Here is an 11,222-nt window from a genome sequence, read left to right as displayed (position 1 = left end):
CGGATCTTACCACGGAGAGCTTTCAGATAATCCAGAGTTAATGAAATACTGACCTGTGTAAATCAAATGGGTGACGTCAAAGAGAAAACCCTAACACCCATATTTATGAACAAAATGCTGGCTCTTAAGTTCGTGCCAAGCATAGTCTCAAGGCATTTGATTGGTCAATTTTGACTTGAGACTGATCTAAGAACGATCATTCTTGTTCATAAATACGAGTTCATAAATAGTGTTAACTCTCAGTGCTAAGATCGACCATAAACGAGACTCCTGGAGATTTTTATTATTTTCTCGCGTAGTAAACAAGTTAACGAGAGTTTACGTGTTCAGATGAACCAAGTGTTAGCATTGGGTTTAATTCTCAATCATCCGGGATTAAGGGTTAGTGTGGATCACGAATGAGGAAGGCTGTTACATAACGATAATACTGTTTGACTCTTGAGTGGAACGGAACCTCGAGGCAAGGTCACGGCCGTTCTCTACCACCCAACCTTTAGAGTTTTACCATTGTGACTTCGGGTGGGATTCATACAGGACAATTTTGCAGAAGAAGACTTTCATAGAAAATGTTAAGAGTCATGGGCTCCTCATGAGAGATAAAACCATATAAAAAAAGAAATTTTTAGCTGTGTTAAGTAAGCATAGGTAATTAAATTTAATGCTTGTCACAAATATCGTTCCCCAATTTTTACACCTAGATAATTTTTATCGTTTGACTTGGACTCGAACCATCAACCTCCAAACACAAAGTCCAACGTGTTAACCACTCACAACTGAGGTTGGCTTACATTCGTATAAGAGAGCAGCATTGCCTCCCTAATTTTTTTCTTCACCACCCACTCACATTATCCGTTTAATAAGGATGAACTCTTCACGGCTGGGATCGAACCCGCGCCCTCCTGGTTACCAGGCGACCGTCTCTTGGGCTTCCCAGTAATATTTATCGTTGGATCAAAACTTGAGATAACGGGATTAACGGGGGGATAAGTGGAACTAAACATCCATACTGAAATCCATTAAGACTTTTCAAGGAAATCCGACAATAAAATATCAATATTACGTAGGTAGATAGGCAATAAATCTAGATTCTAGAACACCTTTTCTCAAATATGTCACCACTGTGGCAGTCTGTGGTACACTTCTCAAGACTCCAGTCTTTCCGCGGCTCCAGTTTTGTGATCTCGCGGCACACCTAAGGTAGCTCCTCGTTGAGTTTTGAAAAACACTGCTTAAGCGTTAAACAACTAGTTCATTTTATAGGTTTAACTTTAAAATCTTTAAATAGCTAGTAGGTTTTAAAAAAAAAAAATCTTAAAATTATAGTATTATAGTTATTGCTCATTGCATACCTAACAATATGTTAGTCGGGCGTAATTTACTGATTTGTCTTGGATCATGTAAAAAGCCAGGCGTAAGAATTTACTATGTAACTCAACGATTAGAATGGAAATGATGGAACTAGGGACTTGCTCTGCCTTATAAGCGCTAGGTCGTGGGTTCGATTCCCGCCCGAGGCGGATTACATCCTAAACAGATAAGGTTCGTTCTCGGAACGGCTGGCTTTCCCCTATCCTGTCTTTCTTTTCTCTTCACTTTCGGGACGATATAAGACCTTAGCAGTTAGAGGTAAGGTAAGACTTTCTATCAAACCTCTTGGAAAAAAAAGAAAGTAAGTATTGGGAAAAATCCTACAATGCTGCAGTGAGCACCAAAGTTGTGACATAATAACACAAAGAAATTGCATTTACATTTACATTTTTGACTCTGTTTGGACACACCTTTACGTGTAGAAATTTTGACTTGTAAGACCGAACCTATCTCGACCGCGCGGTGTTGTTTACAATTCTTGCGCAAAGTTCAAGCAGGCTAGAACCATTCTTATACCGGACTATGATCCTATATCAATTTACGTTTAGAGGTATCATCGGAATGTCCACATATTGTAGGTCGACGTCACATACATAGGTAACACAATATGCACACTTTTAGTCTTGTAGTCTAATGTTACATATATCACACGATCAAGGCTATGCAGGAAGTTGACTGGGAAAATGACCCTCTCTGAACAAGCAAGCCAAATTTATTTTTTAATCTCTAGTTCTAGTACTATCTTAGGTAACAATAACAAAGCTGCATTTTTTCATCCTGCCAAAAATTCGGACCCTAATGTCCTTGACATCTACAAATTTCTTGACCCCGCCGGGAATCGAACCCGGGTCTCCCGCGTGCAAGGCGAGTGCAGTGACCACTACGCCATGGGAGCTGAGTGCAGTGACCACTACGCCATGGGAGCTGTATTTACTCAATTTAGGTACTGAGGTTATAGCTATGAGCCTATGACATTTACACCCTTCTTTAAATAAGTACCTAGTAACTTACTTATTTCTTACTCATTTCATTCTCCAGTTATAATGCTACTTGACAAAGTATCAACTTTAGAAAACATTTATAAATAAGTACCTAGTACATATTAAAGTTAATGAATCTGACGCGTTTACCTTGATATCATTCCCACTTTTGTGAACTTACAATTCATATATAAATCTGCTTTTTGAAGCTGCGCCTATAGTCGACAAAAGACCATCGACTGAGATCCATATAAAATAGGTAAGCACAAAGGCGTTTTGGTGCAATGTCAGCAAAGTGGATTGTGGAATGAAAAAAGAGTTACTTATTTCTTACTCATTTCATTCTCCAGTTATAATGCTACTTGACAAAGTATCAACTTTAGAAAACATTTATAAATAAGTACCTATAGTACATAGGTATTAAAGTTAAAGAATCTGACGCGTTTACCTTGATATCATTCCCACTTTTGTGAACTTACAATTAATATAAATCTGCTTTTTGAAGCTGCGCCTATATAGTCGACAAAAGACCATCGACTGAAATCCACATAAAATAAGTAAGAACAAAGGAGTTTTGGTGCAATGTCAGCAAAGTGGATTGTGGAATGAAAAAAGAAAGATCAATAGTGAGGACCTGTCTTCAGGTGTTGTCGATTGACCAGTGTAGCAGCTGCTTCAAGAAACCCTGATTTCAAACATTTCAATAAACTTCACTGGAATTAGATCACGCGTCATCGCGGACTCAAAACGAAGAAATGACATCTCCACTTCTGAACTCCACACTCCACTTCTTCCTATGAAAACATAAACGAAAGACTTGGAACATAATTCTCACACATGATCACATGACATCTGACGATTTGGTTCACAAAACTTCAAAAACTCGTTTAGATAATTAAGACGTTCTTCCGTGACCACAAAATACCGAAAATACGTTCAAAATCCACGCTACTCCAAAACATTCAAAAAAAAAAAATTGCGCTTTTCTGTGAAGTACAAGTATGTTACAAAATTCCAAGTAGGTACATATTTCAGTTCTATGTATTACAAAAAATCTGGAGTGAACAAAAAAATATGTTCTCTTTCCGTCAAGTCATATGCATATATGACTTTAAAAATGTTAATAAATAATTGGGTTACCGAGATGAAGAAAAGTAAACAGAATTCAAAAAATCAAACGATATCATCTTTACTCCAAGATTTGGCAGGGAGACAAAATGTGTCAACTTCAAGAGAGGCGTTAGGAGAAATGTATTTTGTTTCTTTCTCGTAATCCAGTGTGTTTTGGCACCCCTGATGCATCGACGAGAGTGGTTCTCAACCTCCGTTATTGCAAAAAGAGGACGCATAATCCGCCCAATTACGGCACTAAGAAAGAGGTCGTAATGTAAACACCCCAGAAGAGGTTTGATAGAAAGAGCTGTAACAACGAAAGTGTAATCGTCCCGAAATCGAAGAGCAGGAGAACAGGACAGTAGAAAGCCAGCAGTTCCGAGGACGAACCTGAATCATCCCAAAGTAGAGATGTGTAAAGAGTGAGTTATAATAAAGAACTACTCTTTTCAGTGAACTATTCAGTCAATGAGTCAGAACCTAGGGAGCTGAAGAGAGGGATGCCTACATGTTTTGGGATCTGACTCATTTATCATTCCACTGAAAATAGAAGTTCTTTTTTTATAACTCACTATGCATCTTCGACCTCGCAAAACTCGTTTAGATAATTAAGACGTTCTTCCGTGACCACAAAATACCGAAAATACGTTCAAAATCCACGCTACTCCAAAACATTCCATAAAACTACGCTTTTCTGTGAAGTACGAGTATGTTACCAAATTCCATGTAGGTACATAGGTACATATTTCAGTTCTATGTATTACAAAAAATCTGGAGTGAACAAAAAACTATGTTCTCTTTCCGTCATATGCACATATATATCTATGACTTTAAAAAGTAAAAATATTAACAAATAATTGGGTTACCAGTTTGTCGAGATGAAAAAAGTAAACAGAATTCAAAAAATCAAACGATATCATCTTTACTCCAAGATTTGGCAGGGAGACAAAATGTGTCAACTTCAAGAGAGGCGTTAGGAGAAATGTATTTTGTTTCTTTCTCGTAATCCAGTGTGTTTTGGCACCCCTGATGCATCGACGAGAGTGGTTCTCAACCTCCGTTATTGCAAAAAGAGGACGCATAATCCGCCCAATTACGGCACTAAGAAAGAGGTCGTAATGTAAACACCCCAGAAGAGGTTTGATAGAAAGAGCTGTAACAACGAAAGTGTAATCGTCCCGAAATCGAAGAGAAGGAGAACAGGATAGTAGAAAGCCAGCAGTTCCGAGGACGAACCTGAATCATCCCAAAGTAGAGATGTGTAAAGAGTGAGTTATAATAAAGAACTACTCTTTTCAGTGAACTATTCAGTCAATGAGTCAGAACCTAGGGAGCTGAAGAGAGGGATGCCTACATGTTTTGGGGTCTGACTCATTTGTCATTCCACTGAAAATAGAAGTTCTTTTTTTATAACTCACTATGCATCTTCGACCTCAAGGCGTGTTAAATAGTTTGGGAATCACCGAGTAGGAACTCAATTGAATCGTCGCGTCGCATAATATATGAGCTATGGCCGCTATGGCATGTCACATTCTACAGACTGGCCAGACGCGGCATGCATCTAATGAACCATTTATATGAGCCATATTCACCATGCATTTACAGACTGCACATACTGCTTAGGCCAGCCTAACCGGGCCCTAACTCAAATATAGGCCCCTCCTCGCTATAACTTTCTTACACTGAGAAAAAAACTAGGGTGTCAGAGCCCCATTCGAGTGACTGAGTTCTGGAACTCTGATATATCAGGGATTTATATGAGCCATATTCACCATGCATTTACAGACTGCACATACTGCTTAGGGCCAGCCTAACCGGGCCCTAACTCAAATATAGGCCTCTCCTCGCTATAACTTTCTTACACTGAGAAAAAAACTAGGGTGTCAGAACCCCATTCGAGTGACTGGGTTCTGGAACTCTGATATATCAGGATGTTTATTCAAATCATAAAGTCCCCAAGTTAGACTGCCGATGCCATTTTAACGCTGATGAGCTGTTTCCTAACTTTTCTCACACACTAAACGTAAACCCATCATAAACACACCACCGTGTTGTTTCCTAACTTTGCTCACACACTGTACTTAAACCCATCATATTTATATGAGCCATATTCACCATGCATTTACAGACTGCACATACTGCTTAGGGCCAGCCTAACCGGGCCCTAACTCAAATATAGGCCCCTCCTCGCTATAACTTTCTTACACTGAGAAAAAAAAAACTAGGGTGTCAGAACCCCATTCGAGTGACTGAGTTTTGGAACTCTGATATATCAGAAAGCTAGACACTTTAATATAGCATTCCAGCACCGGATGAACCCCCCTATGAGCGGCCCTGTATACTGCACAGGGCGGGTCATAAGCTGCATCGAAGTATTTGACGATAGACGGTTTCCTACTCAAGATGATTCCTCTTTCGCACCATGTACGGCTAAGTGTGTCATCGTACGGTCATATCTCCCTACGTACGGATAAATGTACTACCGTGCATATTGACATGTCTGAAGTCACCAGTCCGCTGGGGACATCAAAATGCAGATAATTGAATCTGTGGATCAGCTGAAAAAACTTTAATTTTTGACTGAAACAACAGCACCCGACGAGTTTGCCTGCATTGACCCCAGACAAAAGCATTCGACAAGAAAAGCTTGATAAGAACAGAAACAATAACAAAATACCTATCTAATATAAATCGTACAGTAGAATTGTACTTTAAGCGTGAAATTATAGATAAACGTAAGAAACATTTAATTTTGAACCTGATTAATCCACATTTCCAAAAACAATTTCAAAAACAAATAACCAGATGGAACGATGTCCGAATCATTCAGGCATGAACATTGAACAATCCATTAGATCTTTCCACCAATGTCATAATCATAATAGGCATGGAATGAGCAACCTCCGTGCCCGAGTGGGTACTAGGCTTGCACACAGGAGGTCCCGGGTTCGAAGTTTTTCGGCTCTGTGCTTGACGAGAACATCAGACCCATTTAAGTAAATATTTGCAATTGAAATACGAGTGCAAAATTTTTAATGGTGGTGGGGGTCGAACTCGGGGACCTTCTATGTACATTACATGGCAAGCAAGCGCGATACCACTGGGCTAACCGTGTTCCTTTCAATGAGGAGCTACTTAACCGAGTGGCGACCAATGGCGACATTAGCACTGTACAGAGATGAGTGAAACATGGAAATGGATTGCAAAGGAGGCACTTAGTAATCCCTGTGGTATTCACAGTATTCACAGAAGTGCTAAATGAAAAGACTCTCCTTTTTAGTGTCCCTCCCCTCTTCTCCTTCCTCTCTCCCCTCCCACCCTCTCCCCTATAGTCTCTTTCCTTCCCCTCCCCTTTTTCCTCTTTTTTTAGGTCCCTCCCCTCTTCTCCTTCCTCTCTCCCCTCCCACCCTCTCCCCTATAGTCTCTTTCCTTCCCCTCCCCTTTTTCCTCTTTTTTTAAGGTCCCTCCCCTCTTCTCCTTCCTCTCTCCCCTCCCACCCTCTCCCCTTTTGTCTCTTTTCCCCCTCCCCTTTTCTTTATTTTTTAACCCCCTCCCCTCTTCTTCTTCTTCCTCCTCTTCTTTTTCTTCTTCCTCCTCCTCTTCTTATTCTTACTCTTCCGCTTTTTCTTCTTCTCCTTCCTCTTTTTCTTCTTCTCCGTCTTCTTTTTCTTCCTCTCAATCCCTTTCTTTCTTCTCCTCTTCTTCCACTTTGTCCCACTTGCCTCCATTCTTCTTCTCCCATTCCCGTATCTTGCTCTCTGATTCCTCTATCTCAGTATGCCCGTAATTGGTACAGTAACTTATGTACAGCTGTGTCACACGAGTCACATCAGGACACAGTTGTCTTTACAATAGAGCACTGAATTCAGGTCACCCATTTAAATTGAATGGTACCTTGCAATCCTGTCCGAAACTGAAAAGTCCGTTTACCCCGGCATCGGCAGTCTATCTAAGTCCTCACACAAAAGGTCCACTCTGGGGCTTACGCTTGCCAATCACGATCAGGTACGCCTGAAAAGGTCCGCCTGTCAGGACTACCTTAGAGTGAGTGGCTGGCCTTACGTGTAGGGGCAAACAGCCCCAAAAGTTGGGTTAAGCTTAAACGGATCCACCCGGGCAGTCTAAACAAGGTCTCGTAGAGCACAAAGTCACTCACCTCCTATTATAGAACAGTATTTTAGGCAAACTGGAAACAATAGCCGTTGAATAAATCAGAATAACTTGGTACATACCTGGAAACAAACAGAAAAATGAGAACAGTTAAAACACAGAGAACAATGCAGTCATATACAATTCACCAGAAAATATTAGGGACCCCCGTATGGGGTGTTCAAAGGCCTCTCGGGTCCAAAATCTAATGAGCTAATGTCCTTTCTGGGGGGGCCCCCTTTTTTTTTTTTTTTTTTTTTTTTTTTTTGTAAATGTTCTTGGAACCAGACCAAAAAGATCAACTGGTGCCGGCTATAGGAACGCATTGATTGGTTCTCGAGTTAGAATTAGATCTTGGAATTTGCTAAAACAGTCAACAGAATTATGTAACCACTTCGGAGAGTTCCAAAAACAAGAGGATAAACAACTATGAAGTAATTCGTAGATTCGTATAAGCTTGACCCATCTTTTGAGGCTGTTTGCCCCTAAACCCTTAGGCTTACTTCTGAGCTTTTTGTGTAAAATAAATAAATAAATAAACCTTTATTTGGTGGTCATTTAAAGGCACAATACATTACATACCTACTTATAAGTTTAGAAAAACATACAAAGAGTAATCCTACCTATGAATATAACCATTATACATGAAGTAGGTATTTTTAATTTCTTCCCATTTGAAATACCTATATGCCAAAGCTCAAGGCCTAGACCCCAATTCAGCAATTGCTGAGGTATGAAATAATAATGGTGCTTATTTATACTGCTCGAAAAGGACTAACAAGTCCCTCTAACCCACAGCAGTAGGCTACTCCTCAGTCTCGAGGGACAATTGAGATTTAAAGGTGAGTCCACACATAATCGACCGGCCATCGATCGATGTCGACTGAACTGTCCACACTGCCTTGAGAACATAGATTCACCTCGTCGACCGACGGCCGGTAGACCATGTTCGGATACACCTTGAACAGGCGAACACCTCCATTTTAGCCAAGTGAGGCGACCATTTAATTTTAACAAAATTAAAATTCCTTCCAAATTTCTCTTTTTTTTGCCCCTTTATATTCTTTATTTATTTATTTTTAATCAACCAGCTTCTCTGAGACCATACAATTCATACAAAGTACAGCAGATAAGGTGCACACTTCGCAAACAATGATTCATTCAAGCCTTCCTCCTTGTTCCGAACAATCCTTTATCGAAATCCCACGTGAATCACGTGTGTTTAACATTGATAATCACGATAGTATTGTTAACATCAGATTTGACTGTTGGTCTGGCGATAATTTGAATATTAGTCAACAATGGCTACTTTATAAATATGTCACTAACTACTTAATATCTCACTATGACTACTTAATATTGTCATGATAACTGTTTCATCCTCGTTATCTAAACTGTTTTACGACATAACTGTCTCTCCAGTCATGAGATGCTCTCCTCTGAGAAAAAGGCAAAAAAAAAAAAAAAAAAAAAAAACATCACGTAGAGGTATGCAGAATGCAGATCGACACAGTCAAGATTACAATTCGAATTCAAACTTAGAAGGTAAACTTATTGGATTTAGCAATCTCATTCCCGAATAATGATCCAAGAGAGGATTGATAAGTCGTGTGTTGTTCACATCACATATCACATCTCTACTATCCATCACATCACTAGTAAGCACATCGTAATTTTCCTTGCTCCTATTCAATCAGTCGTAATACTTCATAGTGTTTGCCATTGCCACAATTAGACTTGGGTGTCATTAGGGCAAGATAGTTCAAGAGGGAGAGACACTATTCATAATTCATCTTAGACCAGGCTGTGGTCACATTGGGTCAGAATTTCATCTTGATCGGTGTCAAATCCTTGCTATCCACGCTGATATCTATGTTATTCACCCTTGCATTACCATCATACTGGTACTTCATGTGAACATTGTGCAGACCAGACTTGGAGCCGAACTTCAGCTTCTCGTCTTTCAATATACCAAAGTGGTACTTGAACTCGTGTTTCAGCTCAAAGTTGGGCTCTATGATGTCAATGTTTTTCACTAAGTTGGTGTTCTCCTGATAGGTGTAGTGCACCGAAGACAGGCCAGCAGTGGGATGGTTTGTTGTGAGGTGGGATAAGCTTGTGTCCCACATCATTCCGTCTCACGATGTGGGATGGTTTGTTGTGAGGTGGGATATAAGCTTGTGTCCCACATCATTCCGTCTCACGATGTGGGATGGTTTGTTGTGAGGTGGGATATAAGCTTGTGTTGTGGGATAGATTAGATTAGGAAGCCAGAAAAGGGGATTTTAAGTTTCAACTCTTTCTTGAGGGAGACATTAGCACTGTACAGAGATGAGTGAAACATGGAAATGGATTGCAAAGGAGGCACTTAGTAATCCCTGTGGTATTCACAGTATTCAAAGAAGTGCTAAATGAAAAGGCTCTCCTTTTTTTTTTCATTTTACAAACACTTAATTCAAGATTAACTTTTGATTTTAGTTGGTTGTTTTTCAATTTTGATCTCATTACTTACTTTCTTAATCCTTAATCCGGATAAGTACTTGCTTAATATTTTGACACCAGCGCATTGTCAATTACCTACCTACCAAAGCCAGCTTAGCTACAGGTAAGTAATTGATTGGCACGTTGAAAGCACCAAAAGGACCACTGAAGTGCAACGTTTTACATGGTTGGTATCTGGACCGAGGACCGTCTGGATCAACACGAACTGTTGGCTCATTTCGGAGAGCTCTCAGCCTCGTGAGGACTCGTTTTTCAGACGAAGTCTATCGACCATAATAGAGACTCGATCCATTTTCAGGTTTTTCAAGCTGCCACACGCTTCTGGGTTTTAGATCTCTAGGGATCTGAGCGGACAGCAGTGAAGTACGCAAGGCCAAGTTCCAGTAAGCACGCCAGTGTATCTTTATACGAACCGATTCGGCAGGGTCTATTCACCTAGCGCTTAACAAGGCAGACGCGCTACCCTCCAAGCTAACTAGGTTTCTTGATTCACAAGTTTAGTGATAGCAAAAAATAAAGATTGTACGTGCTCATTCCACTGATGTAAAAACCTCAAAGTCAAATTTCAAGGGATAGACCCATTAGCTTCTTCTGTCAGGGACTAAACTTGGTGACTAAAGATAAGTCAATGGGATAATGTAATCCCATTGGTTACTCACAATGCAAAGTTTAAAATCAATCAATTAGATAACTTGATGCAATCATATCCGTTCCAGAACGAAAAATAATCGGACATTAGCACAATTAGGGTAGGTTTCACCACTTTTTAGCCTCTAACGTCCTGTTAGCTTAACAGCCCTGTTGAGCCTATACACATCATATGGAACTTAACAGGCTGTTAGCTTAATAAGCCTTCTAAGGACTGAAAAAATATTGGTAAAATCCACAATTAGTGTGCTCTCAGGCTTTAGCCATTCAATTTACTATTGACATAACGCCACGTTCAATTCCAACAGTCTAAACAAACTACAACTACTTGGCCCACGGGTCTGCTCCAGGGCTGCCACCCCAGGGTTCGGGGTTCGAGTACATCGGCGGGGGTGCACCCAGGGGCGGGGGGTTCAGGGGGGGCACATCGCTAGGCGGGGCAGATGGGGGGGGGGGGCGGCG

This window comes from Diaphorina citri, unplaced genomic scaffold (genome assembly GCF_000475195.1).
Source record: "Diaphorina citri unplaced genomic scaffold, Diaci psyllid genome assembly version 1.1 scaffold26, whole genome shotgun sequence".
Lineage (NCBI taxonomy): Eukaryota > Metazoa > Arthropoda > Insecta > Hemiptera > Psyllidae > Diaphorina > Diaphorina citri.
The sequence above is the reverse complement of the archived record's forward strand: the minus strand, read 5'-3'. Positions refer to the sequence as shown.